The sequence below is a fragment of the Mauremys mutica genome, chromosome 1, assembly GCF_020497125.1.
Source record: "Mauremys mutica isolate MM-2020 ecotype Southern chromosome 1, ASM2049712v1, whole genome shotgun sequence".
In the NCBI taxonomy this organism is placed as follows: Eukaryota; Metazoa; Chordata; order Testudines; family Geoemydidae; genus Mauremys; species Mauremys mutica.
The window spans coordinates 155932723-155947843 of record NC_059072.1 but is presented as its reverse complement, the minus strand read 5'-3'; the positions used below and the strand labels follow the sequence as shown (position 1 = coordinate 155947843).

The following is a 15121-nucleotide window of genomic DNA, read 5'->3' as shown; positions in this document are numbered from 1 at the left end:
TGTCTCATGTAGAAAAATATCCAGGTTTTCATAGGGCCTATCCTCAAACTATCTTAATAAAGTTCAGGTATTACCTTTCTCCAAACAGTGGATGTACTTTAAAATAGTGTTAAAATATTTTGTTTATGAGTGAAATCTTGAGTACAGAATTTGTTTGTAAATCACAGATATGAACGTTATCAATATATTCCTAACTAGGCAAGTCCAAGTAAACTGAAAAATATTTTTTTCCAAAATGTGATTTAATTGGTATTTCTAGGTGCTAAAAAATTAACTTTATTTAAAAGCCTACAACTTTAATTTTTCAGAGTTGAAAATTTTCACAAAATTCTGATTTCTTACAGAGAACCCTTTAAATAATATGTCCAGATTTTTTAAAAAAACCTTTAAAAGTTAAAAGCTATCTGGTTAGCTATTACTTCTAACTATGGTAGTAGATACATAATTCTCAGACAGAAATATGTCCCCTTACGACATATTGTTGTGATTGCAATAAGATATATTAATGAAGCATCATTGACAGCAATGTAACCATTCAAAAGGATTTGTAACTGAATTCCAAACTTCTATATATGTCAGCATATTTTCACTACTTTTCTATGTTATACTACGTTGTAAAAGTAACTATCTGATATACTTTTCACATAAATGTCTTTCCCGGCCAGTCTGACATATACAGAATAGTACAGAATAGATCTACCAAATGTTGTATACTTTTTTATATCCTCAGCTATAGTGTAATATATTAGTGAAACTTTCCATTTTGAGTCATGTCCCATATGGACATTGGCCCCCAGTTCCTTCAATGGATAAAAGACGGTTACTCACCGTAGTAACTGTTGTTCTTCGAGATGTGTTGCTCCTATCCATTCCAGTTAGGTGTGCATGCCGCGCGTGCACGGCTCTTTGGAACATTTTTACCCTAGCAACTCTGGCGGGTCGGCTGGGCGCCCCCTGGAGTGGCGCCGCTATGGCGCTGGATATATACCCCAGCCAGCCCATCCGCTCCTCAGTTCCTTCTTGCCGGTTACTCCGACAGTGGGGAAGGAGGGCGGGTCTGGAATGGATAGGAGCAACACATCTCGAAGAACAACAGTTACTACGGTGAGTAACCGTCTTTTCTTCTTCGAGTGATTGCTCCTATGCATTCCAGTTAGGTGATTCCCAAGCCTTACCTAGGCGGTGGGGTCGGAGTGAGACGTGGCAGAGTGTAAGACTGCTGAGCCGAAGGCTGCATCGTCTCTGGATTGCTGCACCAACGCGTAGTGGGAAGCGAAGGTGTGTACAGAAGACCAGGTGGCCGCTCGACAGATGTCCTGGATGGGGACATGGGCCAGGAAGGCGGCTGACGAGGCTTGCGCTCTCGTCGAGTGAGCGGTGAGGCGGCATGGTGGCACACGAGCAAGCTCGTAGCATGTCTGGATACATGCCGTCACCCAGGAGGAAATCCTTTGAGAGGAGACCGGCTCGCCTTTCATGCGATCGGCAACCGCTACGAACAGCTGGGTCGAACGCCGGAAGGGCTTCGTCCGCTCGATATAAAAAGCGAGAGCCCTGCGGACGTCCAGGGTGTGAAGCTGTTGCTCCCAAGGGGAGGCGTGCGGCTTCGGGAAGAAGACCGGAAGGAAGATCTACTGGTTGAGGTGGAAGGCCGACACCACCTTAGGGAGGAAGGCCGGGTGTGGTCGAAGCTGCACCTTGTCTCCGTGGAAGACAGTATACGGCGGACCAACCGTGAGGGCACGGAGCTCGGACACCCATCTTGCCGACGTTATAGCGACGAGGAAAGCCATCTTCCACGAGAGGTAGAGCAGGGAGCACGTGGCCAAGGGCTCAAAGGGGGCTCCCATAAGCTTGGCCAGAACCAGGTTCAAATCCCAGGCCGGGGTAGGACATCATATCGGCGGGTACAACCGGTCCAGGCCCTTAAGGAAACGGGAAACCATCTGGTTCGAGAAGATGGATCGACCTTCTATGGATGGACGAAAGGCGGACACGGCTGCCAGGTGCACCTTCAAGGAGGAGACCGCGAGTCCTTGTTCCTTAAGGTACCAGAGGTAGTCCAGGATTGTAGAGATAGGGACTAGGAAGGGATTAAGGCCGCGCTGGTCGCACCAGAGCGCAAAGCGCTTCCATTTCGCGAGATAGGTGGAGCGAGTAGAAGGTTTTCTGCTTTCAAGCAGGACTTGCTGTACTGCCGCTGAACAGTCCCTCTCTGCGTGGGTCAGCCACGCAGGTACCAAGCGGTAAGATGGAGGGACTGTAGGTCCGGGTGGCGGAGTCTGCCGAAGTCCTGCGTGATGAGGTCCGGCCATAATGGAAGGGGAATGGGATCCCGAACGGAGAGCTCGAGCAGCAGGGTGTACCAATGCTGCCTCGGCCAGGCCGGAGCGACGAGTATTAGGTGGGCCCTGTCCCTCCGAAGCTTGAGTAGCACACGGTGTATGAGTGGGAATGGAGGGAAGGCGTAGAGGAGGTGATCCGTCCATGAGTAAAGGAATGCGTCCGACAGGGAGCCCGGAGAGCGACCCTGGTAGGAGCAGAACTGGTGACACTTCCTGTTCTCCTTGGAGGCGAACAGGTCTATCTGGGGAAATCCCCACCTTTGGAAAATCGTGTGTACCACATCGGGACGAAGGGACCACTCGTGGGAGAGGAACGACCTGCTGAGATGGTCGGCCAGCGTATTCTGCACTCCTGGAAGAAATGACGCTTCCAGGTGAATCGAGTGGGTCACGCAGAAGTCCCACAGGAGCATTGCTTCCGTGCAGAGGAGAGAGGAGCGGGCTCCGCCCTGCTTGTTCACGTAGAACATTGCCGTCGTGTTGTCCATGAAGACTGTCACGCAGCGGCCTTGCAGACGGGCGCGGAAGGTGTGACACGCCAAACGGATCGCTCGCAGCTCCCGGACGTTGATGTGGAGAGCGAGCTCTTGGGGCGACCAGAGACCCTGGGTGTGAAGGTCGCCCAGGTGAGCCCCCCATCCCAACGCCGAGGCATCCATGGTCAGGGTGATGGATGGGTGAGGAGGGCGGAACGGGACTCCTGCACACACGACCTCTGGGTTCAGCCACCAGCTGAGCGAAGCGAGTGTCGGTTTTGTGACGGTGACTACCATGTCTATCGAGTCGCGGTGCGGGCGGTATACCGACGCCAGCCAAGATTGAAAAGGGCAAAGGCGGAGCCTCGCGTACGCGGTGACGAACGTACAGGACGCCATGTGGCCCAGGAGGCGCGGGCAGGACCGAACCGTTGTTGTGGGAAAGGTGAGAAGGTCCCGGATGATGGAGACCATCGTCTGGTGCCGAGATCGAGGGAGGCAGGCCCTGGCCAAACTGGAGTCGAGGACCGCTCCGATGAACTCCACCCGCTGCGATGGAGCTAGGGTGGACTTCTCGGCATTGATGAGAAGGCCGAGGAACCGAAATAGGGATAGTATCTCTGTCATCTGGTCCTCTACCAGCTGTCGGGATGTCCCGCGAACCAGCCAGTCGTCGAGATACGGGTAGACGTGTATGCGACGACGGCGGAGGGCTGCGGCAACCACTGCCATGCACTTGGTAAAGACCCTCGGCGCGGTGGACAGGCCGAATGGCAGCACTGCAAACTGGTAGTGCACGTTGTTGACCACGAACCGCAGGTAGCGTCGATGGGGAGGGTAAATCGCGACATGGAAGTACGTGTCCTTCATATCGAGGGCGGCAAACCAGTCTCCCAGATCCAGGGAGGGAATGATGGTCCCCAGGGTGACCATGCGAAACTTGAGCTTGAGCAGGTACCTGTTGAGCTCCCAGAGGTCCAGTATAGGACGTAGACCTCCTTTCGCCTTGGGGATGAGAAAATATCGGGAATAGAATCCCCTGCCCCGAATGTCGTGAGGCACCTCCTCTATGGCACCCAAGCTCAACAGAGTCTCGACCTCTTGTAGGAGGAATTGCTCGTGAGAGGGGTCCCTGAAGAGGGACGGGGAAGGTGGGTGGGAAGGAGGGGGTGAAACAAATTGAAGGCGGTAACCAGACTGGATTGTACGAAGCACCCAGTTGTCCGTTGTTATTTGGGACCACGCCGGAAGGAAGTGGGAAAGGCGGTTGCAAAACAATCGGGAAGGATCCGGTACAGAGCCTGATGGGCCGTCCTCGGGCGTCCCATCAAAACGCCTGCTTGGGGCCCTGAGGGGCCTTCGAAGGCGGGTGGGTCTGGTTGCGCCTGTTGCCCGACGGTCTACGGCGATTCAGGCCGGGTCGCCGGCTATTATAGGGTTGCGACCTGGGCTGATTAAAGGGCCGGTAGGGTTGCTGCCGGAATGACCTTCGCTGGGTTGCCGGTGTGTGCATATCCAGAGTGCGAATGGCAATTCGACAGTCCTTGAGGGTCTGAATTCTGGAATCCGTCTTTTCCAAAAACAGACCCTGAGTGTCGAAGGGGAGGTCTTGTAAAGTGTACTGCACCTCCGGTGGCAGGGTGGAGGACTGCAGCCAGGAGATGCGCCTCATGGTCACTCCTGAGGCCAGGGTTCTGGCTCCCGAGTCCGCCGAGTCCAGAGCGGCCTGGATGGAGGACCTGGAGGATTTCTTGCCCTCTTCCAGGAGGGCCGAGAATTCCTGGCGTGAGGCTGTCGGGATCAGCTCCGAGAATTTCACCAGGGACATCATGATGTCGAAGGTGTATCAGGCGAGGAGGGCCATCTGGTTGGCGATCCGGAGCTGGAGACCCCCCGCTGAGTAGACCTTTCGGCCCAACAGATCCATGCGCCTAGCTTCCTTGGATTTTGGCGCTGGAGCTGGCTGGCCATGTCTCTCCCTGTCGTTGACCGACTGGACCACGAGTGAGTCTGGTGCAGGATGGGTATACAAATACTCGTACCCCGTGGGGGGAATGGAGTACTTCCTTTCTACACCGTGAGCGGTGGGAGGGACGGACGCCGGTGACTGCCAGATGGTAGTGGCGTTCTTTTGAATAGTGCGGATGAATGGTAAGGCCACCCGCACTGGGGCCTCAGCCCCAATTACATTAGTCACCGGGTCATCATCCTCAGCGACCTCCGCCACGGGGAGGTCAATAGCCTTCGCCACCCGGCGAAGAAGGTCTTGGTGGGCCCGCAAGTCAATAGGTGGAGGGTCCGCCGTAGACGCCCCCGCCACCGCCTCGTCTGGCGAGGATGACGAGGACCGACCTTGGACCACGGCCTCCGAAGATGGTTCCTCTATGGGGTGGGCAGCTGTCTCGGACCGCGGATGCTCCGCAGGACCAGGAGGCGACTGGGCCTCACCTGTTGGTGATGGGGGCGGCCTGCTCACTGTGGCCTCCGGCCCCCTGTGTTCGGAGGCTGGGGTCCGCGGGGGGAAAGGGAGCCCTTGAGCTTCGTACTGGGCCCAGGGGACCCAAAAGCCCCACTGCTGCGCACCGTGGACTTGTCCTTGCGGGGCAGCCTGAAGATGGCCATAGCTGTCTGCCCGCGAAGCGACCGAGGAGTGACGAGACGGCCACGGAGGAGCGGAGGCGCTCACGGACTGCGCCGTCGATGCTGGCAATCTGTCCCCGGACGGTGCCGAGGATCGGTGCCGGTCGTCACGGTGCCGAGATGGAGAGCGGGACCATTGACTGTCGCGGTGCCGGGAGCTCGACCGGTGCCGGGAGCTCGACCGGGAGCTCGACCGGCGGTGCCGGGAGCGGCTTCGGGAGTCACGGTGCCGGGAACGGTGCCGGGAATCGGACCTTCTGCGGTGCCGATGGGCTGGCGATCGGGACCGGGAGTGTCTCCGGGAGTGCGACCGGTACCGCGATGTTGAGCGGTACCGGGACTGCGACCGCCGCCGAGGTGAATGGTACCGCGATGGTGAGCGGTACCGAGACCTGGAGCGGCGTGACGGTGACCGTCTTCGGGACCGGGATCGAGACTGAGACCTGGAGCGCCGCCAATCCGTCCGTCAGGGGAAGGAGGCCACATCATAGCCGGCTTACCTGCTGACTTAACAGCCCGCACCGGCTGTGCCGGGGGCTCGGTGCCTCTGTGAGCTCGATGAGCTCTCTCGCCGTCGAGAACGTCTCGGGCGTGGACGGGAGCTGTAGCTCGACCGCGGTTGGCACCGGGGAGCAGGGTGGTACCGGACGCAACGGCCTTTGCGGCACCGGAGTCAACGGTACCGTGCACGGTCTGTGCACCGCCACAGCCGGTACCGGAGGCGTCAGTGGTGGCTGGGCTATTGGTCCCGGAGGATGCGGCTTCGAGGCCGTCTTCGCCGGCTTACGTTTCCTCGTTGGGGAGAGGGAACGGTGCCGGGTCGCCGGTGCCGGTTGCGGAGGTCGAGGAGCCTCGGTACCGGAGCGGCTCGGGGCCGCCGGTGCGCTGCGCGCCGATGATGACTTCGGTGCCGCCGGGGTCGGTGCGGGAGGCTGGAGCGTTGCCTCCATAAGGAGCTGCTTTAAACGACTGTCTCGCTCCTTTCTTGTTCTAGGCTTAAAGGCCGTGCAGATAGGACACTTATCTGGACGGTGGGTCTCCCCGAGGCAGCGCAGGCAGGAGTCGTGCGGGTCCCCGACAGGCATGTGCCGCTGGCAAGTCGCACAGGGCTTAAACCCCGGTGCCTTGGGCATGAGCCCGCACCGGTTGCGGAAGAATAGGGGTAAACGCCCCCTTATTCCCTTATTCTATACTATAGCTAACTAAACTTATTCAACTAAACTAACAAACAACTATGTACACTCAAGAGTAGAGAAACGCTAGGGCTGTGGAGGAAAGGGAGCACTCCACTGTTCCAACTGGCCGTCACGGGCGGTAAGAAGGAACTGAGGAGCGGACGGGCCGGCTGGGGTATATATCCAGCACCATAGCGGCGCCACTCCAGGGGGCGCCCAGCAGGCCCGCCGGAGTTGCTAGGGTAAAAATGTTCCGAAGAGCCGTGCACGCACGGCGCGCACACCTAACTGGAGTGCATAGGAGCAATCACTCAAAGAACTACTGCTCTTTACACCAGCCCAAAAGCAGCTGTGCAAAGTAATGGGGTTAAATCTCCCATTTGAACTACACAGAAGGACCATGGAGGAACATCTATTATCTCTGTGACACTGCACCCCATATTCATCACTGTAGTATGATTATGATATGATGATGACATAATTATGATGCATCTAGTACAAGATATGCCATGTGAGGCGTCTATGGAAAAGTTATGATTTTTATTTGCATGCATGCATCATTTTTTTATCTGAAGTTATGAATATTGACTATATCTGTATTTCAAATGTGGTTACACCTGGATGTTACACACTAGGCAAGATGCTTCCAGTCTAGACAGCTGACTGTGAAGGGCCTATTCAAGGTAATGGGCCATTAAGGGAAACAATAGGCCTTAGAAGCTTATCCCCCACCTGGTGAGCCTTCCTGGGAATGCTTCAGACAGCCTATAGACAATGGCTGCTATGACTCATTGGGAGCATGCCAGGTCAGGTGATCAAATCACATGAAACTAAACTCCATTTTTGTACCTGTATTTTTCCACAAACTGGGCTGGGAACTTAGCTTAGAACAAAGGAGTTCCCGCCATATGGAAAGGCTATAAATAGGGCACTACCAAATTCATGGCCATGAAAGACACGTCACGGACTGTGAAATCTGGTCTTTTTTGTCCTTTTACCCTATACTATAGAGATTTCAGGGGGGAGACCAGCGTTTCTCAAATTGGGGATCCTGACCCAAAAGGGAGTTTCATGGGGAGGGAGTGTCTCAAGGTTATTTTAGGGGGTCGCAGTATTGCCATCGTTACTTCTGCGCTGCCTTCAGAGCTGGGCGGCCAGAGAGCAGCAGGTGCTGACTGAGGGCCCAGCTCTGCAGGAATAAGTGCAAAAGTCAGGGTGGCAATATCATACCATGAGATCCTTTCTTATGCGCTGTTGCTGGCAGTGGCTCTGCTTTCAGAGCTAGGCTCCCGGTCAGCATCCACCACTCTCCAGCTGCCCAGCTCTGAAGGCAGTGCCAGCAGCAGCAGCACAGAAGCAAGGATAGCAGTACCACAACCTCCCCTACAATAACCTTGCAACACCCCCCCACACACACACAACTCCTTTGGGTCAGGACCCCTACAATTACAACACCATGAACTTTCAGATTTAAAATAGCTGAAATCATGAAATTTACTATTTTTAAAATCCTATGACTGTGAAATTGACCAAAATGGACCGTGAATTTGGTAGGGCCCTATGCATAGTATCCTCAGGCCGGCCAGCTGGGTTTTTATTGAACAAGAAAATTGTGGCAAAGGAAACAATGCTAAGCTACCATGGATTGATAAAAATCACACCCTTTAGGAATTTTCACACATCCTTTAGCAAAGGCTACTTTATGGGTTTGGGATAGAACTAGAGGTAAAATAAATTCCTTTCCCTCGCCAATGATACCCATTGCAAATAATCCAGATCTTAACCCAAATCACAAACCCAAGAGCTTTAAACACTAGGAGAGCCATGGAATACAACTGGTTGGCCAGCTATTCAGTAAAGGAACTTTTCTAACTTATTTAGACATCAAAACTAACTTTAACTAGCCCAGTCTCACTTAGTACCAGAATTTTCAAGTTAGGCATTATGTTTCTCAGCTTTCTAGAAAAGCTAATTTATACAGAAAGCTAACTTTAATAGAAGAAATGGGGTCTAGTCAATTAGGAAACAAAAAAAGTATAACTAATTGATATCAACCTTTGCAGACAACTTTCCTAACCAAAATATGTCCATATATGACACACTGGGAAAAGGATGTGAATAGACAAATTATCCTAGAGGAATGGGATTTCCTCTGGAAAAAGAGGACCAGCAACCTCAGTCTGTAGCATGATGATAGAAAATTTCTTTAAGAAACTGTTTCGATGGTATCACAGACCAGTAAGGTTAATATGTATACAGAGATTGAATAGGGAGAAATGTTGGAAAAACTATGGTGAAAGAGAATGAATATATGGTGGACATGCCCAGTCAGAAAATATTGGGATGTAATCCACGACCAAATATCACAAATTGTTGGATATTTATTACCAAATGAATGATTTGGTAATCCTCCTGGCACTTCCTAGTGAAAATAACCACACAAAAGGAAATTAAGTAGTAATGTCTCATCTACTAGAAGCTCCCTCTCACTGGAAAAAGAAAAACAATCCAGCCATAGATAAATGGTTAAAAAAAATATGAGAGGTTGCTGTTATGGAAAAACACACCAATTATGAACTGAGCAAAATAGAGAGAACAATACTTAGATATTTGGTTACCATTTTTTTCAATATACAAAGTACTTTCACCTGTAACAAAACAAGCACACCTGTTTTGTTTGTTTGTTTTTTTAAAACATTTGATAGACATGCCTGGTCCGTTAAATATGTTTTGTCACAAAGTCAGGCCAGACAGCTGCAGGAGGGTCTGGGAAAACAGGTATGTTAGCCCTAAAATGCTAAAGGCCCTTTTTCCTACAAGCTGGGATGAGGTTACTTCAGGTCAATTAGGGAGACCTGAGTCCAATTAAGGGCTGCCTGAAACCTAGCTGCATTTGATGAAATGGGTTTTAGCCCATGAAAGCTTATGCCCAAATAAATTTGTTAGTCTCTAAGGTGCCACAAGTACATCTCGTTGTTTTTGCTGAAACCTGTTAAAATCTCTCTCCTGGTGACGGGCGGGAGACGACAAAGTGCTGCAAGGCTGGAGGCAGCAGGGTGATGGCTTCTCCAGTGTGAGAGACTGTGCTCCTCCCCATAAGGGAGACACCCAAAACCCAGTGCCTGTTTAGGGGAAGGACTGACACCCTGGGGCTAGCAACAGGACAACACCTGCCCCAGTGAGGGGGCCAGAGAAAGGTATTCCATTTTTGTTTTGGTGCCTTATAGACTTGTTTCCCTTTGTTTGGCAGAGGAGCACTCCTCAGGCCTGCCCCGAGGCCTACCTGGAAGGCTCTGATAAACAAACCCCGAAGAGGGCTGATTTACCCCAGGACCTTCCCTGCCAGAGGAGGGAGCACTAAGCCCAGCAAGGCAGAAGGGGTGCCTTGCCACAGTGTATACAGCGATTTCACTCAATTTAATAAAATCACTAGAAATGATGTCATACATGTTGTAATGATGCTCACTGCAATATGTTAAATAGAGAGATCTGATGACTATATTACTGTATAATGTCTCACAGTTGTAATGGATTTTTTTGTTTTTGTTTCTGATAATTACATGTGAAGGATTGTAAATTTGTTAATACTTCCTAAATAAATAGTAAAAAAAAAATTAGCATGTTCTCAGATACTTAATAACTATCATAATGTATACACACTAGGGGGGAAAATTAAGGTTGCATATTCATATTCAGCCTTAGCTTTGGCACATCCTGACTTCTGAAACCTTAACATTGTATTAACAGAGCTGCCCAGATGTTAAATATTCAGTTATTGTTAAAGAGCAGAGGTTCTCAAACTGTGATCTGTGGACCACAAGTGGTCCGCGAGCTCCATTCAGGTGGTCCGTGGATATTTCCCTCTAAGGTGTGCACCTGGGCGGCTGAACACAAGAGAATGAAAGGCCACCCACCTAATTAGTGGAGCCGCGCAGGCGTGGCTCCAATAATTAGGTGCCTGACCCCAGAGAAGATGCACATGTAATGTGAGGTGGTGGTCTTGCGGGGAATAGGGGTAAGAGGGACGGGGCAGTGGGATGAGAAGGAGGATGGGGGGAATTTGGGATGTGCGGGGCTGCAGCAGCCAGAGAAAGCCCAGCTCCAGGGCTGCAGCTGCCGAGGAGAGACGCCCCTCCTTCCCAGCCTCAGCTCGGGCGGGCTGCTGCGGTGGAGGAGAGAGGGCACATCCATCGCATCAGAAAGGTAAGACTACGGATATTAAAATCTGAGTTCTGTGCTTTTATTTGTACAACAGTTTATTATTATTAAGGTTTTTTTATATGGTGCTTTTATCCAAAATGCTTTACAATAGTTAGCTATCGGTACAAACAACATTTGGAAGATCATTAAGTGGCCCGCCGAGACCCGCAGCAATTTTCAAGTGGTCCGTGAAAAAAAAAGTTTGAGAACCACTGTTAAAGAGGATTAAAAACTCATGTTTTTCTTAAATGTTGCAGCAAAAGCTATGCATTAGACCATGTTTCTTTTGTTCATGGTGCAAATGAACAAAAATACCAAAATCTTTAAAAAAAAATCAAAACTTCAAGTGTCTGTAAGGAAAGAAGCCTGCCTCTACAACATAACAAACCAAGAGTTCATTCTGACTCTATAACCTGCAGCACAATACATACTGTTTCATCCTCTCCAAATCTCACCTCTCCGTACTATTAGAGAACAACTTTCAAAGAGACTTTAAAAAGAAATTTTTATTATGGACCTTTTTAAAAGAAGTCCTATTCTTTTCTTGCCTACAGCAAAGGATGAAGTCTGAATCAAATCAATGAAGCTGGCTCCTTCTGGATAGCTCCTCTTGATACTGGTTTTCAACCTAAAAATTAAACAGTTAGCACAATGGGGTCCTGAACTATGATAGGGGTCTCTAGGTGCTACTGCAATACAGATTAAACAGATTTAAAATTTTTATTAAAGCCAATGTTAAAAAAGTTATATAATACATAGGTTGAGAAAAATACGAATCTGACATTTTGTCTATTTTTACAACCACCACCTAACATTACTGTAATTGAGAGAAAAGAGACTTTGTTTACTTTTTATAATTTGACTTATTTTGTCTATAAATTTCATTATTTCCCTGTGGGTCTTGAACACAGTTACAAGGGATAGAAAAAATGGTTACTTATAGCAATTGTGGTTCTTCAATATGTTGTAGTCAGTGTGGATCCCACTCTGTGGTGCGCATGCAACCCATGTGGACGAGCACTGAATCTTTGCAATAGCAGTGTCGATGGGGCTGCATCCGTGCAATACATGTCCTCGAGCCTCTCATCCAAAGGCGTTAAAGGCAGGGCAGCCACAACCATCCCTCAGTTCCCTTGCCAATTCCAAGTCCCAGACATGAAGCACTCCAAAAAAGCAGGGATGGAGGAAGGCAGGTCATAGGATCCACAGTAAGGACAACATCTTGAAGACAACACAGTAAGGACAACATCCATACACCAAGTAACTGTCCTTTCTTCAAGTATGTGTGCAGGAGAGCTAGAATAGTTTTTATAGCAGGGATTCTGAGAGCCATTGAAACAAACTGTAAACCTTTGTATATAATGAAAACCACTTCAAGCCAGAGGGTGCTGCAGCACCCCTGTCCCTACCCCTAGTTTCAGCACCTATATATGTGTGTGTCAGCGTGGATTCCCCACTGGCCAACAAGCAGCGCCCCACCTGGAAGGTGGAACTGAGGAGTCTTGATTGTCTTAAACAGAGGCTGTAATACCACTCTTCCAAAGCTGGCATCTGACTCTGCAGCTAAAGAGGGGACAGGGTGTCTATTAAAAAAAAAGTAATAGACGTACTACATGTGATTGCCTTACCAATTTCTGATACTGAAATGTTCCTAAAAGTGGAAGATGTAGCTTTTGCTCTAGTGGAGTGAGCTTTACATTTGGGGGGCAGTACATCAGCCATCTGGTAGCAGAGCAATATACAATGTATGATCCATATCCTCTGGAAGGAGATAGTTTGATCCTTCAAAGGCCCAGAGAACAACAAAGAGACAGGATGATAGTCTAATGGAATTTGTTCTGTCAAGATAATACAATAAAAATCTTGAAACACTTAAAGTGTAAAGATGTTTTTATCCTGACTCAGAATGAAGCCTGGGGAAGAAGACAGGCAAGTTGATGGAATGATTTAAGTGAAACTTCAAGATCATCTCAGGTTTAAATTCTGGATGAGGACTCACCACCACCCTGTCCTCATGAAATGTTGTTTAAGGGATATCAACGGTAAGAGTTTGCAGCTCACTGATCCTGCTGGTTGAAATTATGGTAACTAGGAAGACTGATTCAAGGGTACAGTGGTGTAAGCACATTCCGCAAGTGGCTCAAAAGGGGCTCCAAGAGGTTTCGCAAGGACAATGGTGAGATTCTATATAGGAGAAGGTTCCTTGATGGGAGAGTAAGCATAAAGTAGCCCTTTCAGAAATCTATATATTGTAGGATGTGAAAAGATTGAACAGTATTGGACAGGTGAGAGACATGAGAAATTGCTGCTAGATGAACTTTGATGGAGCTGAATGAAAGACCCAGTTGTTTTAAATCCTGGAGGTAGTCCAGGATCTTTGGTATGGGAGCCTGGGTCAAGACTGCATTGGGTTGCCCCTGTTGAGAGACTTTTCCATTTAGAGGAATAAGTTTTCCTTTTAAGAGGTTTCCTGCTTTGTAGGAGGATTTCTCAGACTGAAGAGAGCAGTCTGTCAGTATTAACCAGCCAACATCCAAGCTGTCAGATGCAGTGACTTCAGATCCAGACAAAGTATCTGACCTTGGATGCGCAATACTAGGTAAATGATATTCAGAGAAGATCTGTTAGCCAGAACTATCTTGAACAGTATGGAGCTATTAGGACTATTTTGCCTTTGTCCCGGCTGATCTTACAGATTCACCTGGAAATCAGGGGCATACCTGGAAAAAAGTGTACAGGGTTCACAGGATCCACCAAGTGAACAAGGCATCTTGTAGCAAGCCTGAGCTTATGCCTTCTCCGAAACAAAAAGGCTGGACATTTCTTGTTGTATATTGAGGCAAACAACTCTATCCCAGATTTTCCCATTGTTGGATATTAGGTGTATGATGGACCTCCACAGCAACCACTCGTGGTTAATGATGGATTGTTTGCTTACAAAGTCTGTCAGATTGTTGCTAACTCCCAGTAGGTGGAGGGCTGTTTGGGGTTATTCCATGAAGTTGATACAGGGCTGATGAGCAGGCACCTCCTTGTTTGTGTAATATGTTGCAGATGTGTTGTCCATCAAAATTTGCACTGTGGAATTTTGTAAGAGATCAGAATGCAGGATAGCCTGAATGATCACAGCTTCAATACATTTATGTGAAGAGTCATATCCTTTTGACCCCAGATCCCTTGTATCCAGAGGTTCGGGTGGGTTTCCCAATCCGTGGTTGATGAGTCTATGAGAAGTGTCTTCCTCCATAAGTGAAAGGGAGAGGATGTTTCTTTTGTGGTCCTCTTTGTGGATTTGGAGTTCTCCTGAACCACAGACACTTTTAATGATCCTGACTGGGGTAAGCATAGAAGTGCTTGGATCCCTTCTGTGTCACTTGATACTTTTTCTCCATCCTTTTGGTGGTAGGAGGAATGGTGACCAGTATTTGCCATAATGCCTTTGCAGGGTCAAGAATCCCCTTGTTAATTGGGAGGGCTAATCTGGCCAGTGCTAAGGAATTTGAATGACTGAAGTCTGAATATCCAGGGCCTCTGAGTCTAGCTAGCAGTTCCTAGAATGTCTTAAAATCATCTGGTGCTGGTACTGGAGCTGTAACCTTCACCTTATATGGGAACAATGAGGATTCCTGAGGAGGCAAAGGAAGATGCTGCTGTTCCGCTAATCCCACTTCATCCAGTGTCTGATGTTCATCGTCTCAGTCCAGTGTAGGCAAGCTGGACAGCAATGCTAATGGGGAATGGGGTCTCTTCCGCTTTCTTAAGAGATGGGATGGAGATTGACCCCTGGAGGCATGGGAAGGTGGTCTCCAAAAGGCCAGTAGGACTAAGATGGCATGTTATACTGGTACAGCTGGCTTCACTGGGGTTGGCCAGCCCATTACCATCCATGCCAGGATCGTGACAAGGCTCTAATGGGGAAGCATTCAGTCCATTACACAGGATCTTCTTCCTGAATATTGATGCTTGATGCTGGCAAAAAGATATGGCCCAGCGATGGGGATTAAGAGTATATCTTGTTAAAGAGCAGTGCCAAGGTGTAAGCTGATCTTGGTGCCAGGATGATATCAGGTGCCAGTAGTGATGATGGTCTCTGTGCCGAGATGTAGTATGAGGCATTCTGGTAAAGATGTTGACTCCATTGCAGCACTGGAACATATACGAGCAGAGGACTCTGCAGCCAATGCTGATATCAGCATTTGCATTGCTGACTGCATAGATGCTGCCACTGAGGTTGGTACTGGGTGTGTTTGTTGATGCTGAGCTTGTGACCAAGCCTGTGCTGCTA

At 49.3% G+C, this 15121-nt stretch overlaps 1 protein-coding gene across 1 annotated transcript in view; it reads right to left on the bottom strand.

Annotated features, from left to right (window-relative positions):
• POLQ (DNA polymerase theta) overlaps window positions 1–15121 on the bottom strand; it is a 143399-nt gene that overhangs the window by 67155 nt on the left and 61123 nt on the right. The gene's annotated exons all lie outside the window — the stretch shown is intronic.